This window comes from Pithys albifrons, chromosome 12 (assembly GCF_047495875.1).
Source record: "Pithys albifrons albifrons isolate INPA30051 chromosome 12, PitAlb_v1, whole genome shotgun sequence".
Classification (NCBI taxonomy): Eukaryota; Metazoa; Chordata; class Aves; order Passeriformes; family Thamnophilidae; genus Pithys; species Pithys albifrons.
The window spans coordinates 19,954,261-19,956,367 of record NC_092469.1 but is presented as its reverse complement, the minus strand read 5'-3'; the positions used below and the strand labels follow the sequence as shown (position 1 = coordinate 19,956,367).

Genomic DNA, 2,107 nt, shown 5'->3' with positions numbered 1-2,107 from the left:
ATTTTTGTAACTTAATCAGAAGTGTAGGGACTAAATTTGTCCATGACTGAAGCCCCAAAGGATTAGCAGACTCCTAAAAATGACATCCTCATTCTGCACGTGGGCAGTGCTGGAGGCAGGAATGCAGAGGTTGAGCTGTGAGAAGCATTTACTCATCCTGGGCTTGTAGCAATTTTGTTTGTACCACGAGCCAATAAACCCAGACTCATCATGTGATTGTCCCACATGTATGGCCATCCAGATCCTTGGAAAGCAGAGGATTCTCCCCCTGACAGCACCATTTGCCCACTATACTTTGGCAGAATCCTTGGGTTGTTCAATGCAACTCAAATGTCTTGTCTGGTGGGACTAAAAAGCAGCATGAACAGTGGGAGGGGATTCTCACCTTTCTCTGCTCTCATGAAACCAAACCTGGAGTGCTGTGTCAGGGGCTCCCCAAAGTAGAAAGAATGTGAAGCTGCTTGAATGAATCCAGAAGATGCCACGGAGATGCTTTGAGGGCTGGAGCCCTTCTGCTTGAGCCAGGCTGGGAGAGCTGGGGGGGTTCACCTGGAGAAGAGACCTCAGAGCCCCTGCCAGTGCCTAAAGGAGCTCCAGGAGAGCTGGAGAGGGACTTTGGACAAGGGCCTGGAGCGACAGAACAAAGGGAAATGGCTTCCCACTGCCAGAGGGTGTGTTAGATGGGATATTGGGAAGGAATTCCTGGCTGTGAGGGTGGGCAGGCCCTGGCACAGGTTGGGCAGAGAAGCTGTGGCTGCCCCATCCGTGGAAGTGTCCAAGGCCAGGTTGGACAGGGCTTGGAGCAACTTGGGCTAGTGGAAGGTTTCCCTGCCCATGGCAGGGGTGGAACTGGATGGGCTTTAAGGTGCCTTCCAACCATTCTGGGATCCTACAATGTCCAGGGGTCTGTTCCCCTCCATCCTCCGCCCGTTCCCTGCTCTGCAGATGAACAGCCTCCCTGCAGGAACTCTCGCGGGCGGCGTTCTCAGACTTTCTGCATCAATTAAACGTCTGTTTTCGTGTCTTCTGCCAATGTAGGTATTTGTCAGGGCTCCATTGTCATGGCGACTGCTGCCACTGCCATGGGACCCTCGCCGGGGGGAGTTCTCTCCATTAGGATTCAGGGCAGCACTTCTGCTGGCATTGCCTGGACCCTCCTCTGCTGAGCCCCTCCTGCCCGCGGGGAGCTCATTGCACTGCAGACTTCCCAGTGGAACAGTGTTCACAGCGGGGAGGATAACGAGGTTGGCTCTAATTTTTGTTAATTATGGGGAAGCAACTTGATTTCCTTGCGTGTCGTCAGCGCAGCCCTCGCAGTCTATTCCTGGCCAGCAGAGCTGGATGAGGATTCTTAGGAACCCCAAAGGACTCTTTGCAGCTGTTTTGCAGAACAACATGGGGGAAAAAAGGAGGCATTTCCAAAAAAAAAGAAAAAAACCAAACCAAAATAAACAAAACAAACCCAAAGAGTTTTCTTGCAAGAACAACATGGCAAAGAGGAGCCATTTGCACAAAACGTGAGGTCTGGGCGGAAAAGCAGGGAAAAGAACGAATTTTTTAAAAAAGACAAACTAAAACATAAGGAACAAACGATAACAGCAGAGGGCAAAGGGAAGCTTAACGAGGAGCCTCGTTAGCGCAGTAGGTAGCGCGTCAGTCTCATAATCTGAAGGTCGTGAGTTCGAGCCTCACACGGGGCAGAGGTGGTTTCCTCCTTTTCTTCCTCCCGGAAACAACTTTTCCCAAGGAGGGGAATGTCTGTATTTTTTTGAACGGGGCGGTGGGACAGGGGGTGGGACGCGCCCTCCGCGCTCCGAACCGGCCCCGTTACCGGCCCCGTTACCGGCCCCGTTACCGGCCCCGTCACCGGCCCTGGCACTGCCGTGCGCTCGGTCCTCCGGCGCGCCAGGGGGCGCTCGGCCGGCCGGGTCGTGTTGCGGAACAGCGGCCGCGCACCGTGCGCTCCCGGCGGCGGTGATTGGCGGAGCAGCGCGGGAGGCGGGGCCGGCGGCTGGCGTGGCGGCGCTGATTGGTGGAGCGGCGCGGAGGGCGGGGCCGGCGGCGGGCGCGGCGGCGCGGCCCGGCGGGGCGCTCAGAGCGGCGGCGG

At 56.1% G+C, this 2,107-nt stretch overlaps 1 non-coding gene across 1 annotated transcript; it reads left to right on the top strand.

Annotated features, from left to right (window-relative positions):
* Window positions 1–1,627: 1,627 nt before the first annotated feature.
* Window positions 1,628–1,700, top strand: TRNAM-CAU (transfer RNA methionine (anticodon CAU)). Its single transcript has one exon. It is a non-coding gene; the product is annotated as a tRNA-Met (tRNA).
* The last annotated feature ends 407 nt before the right edge of the window (window positions 1,701–2,107 follow it).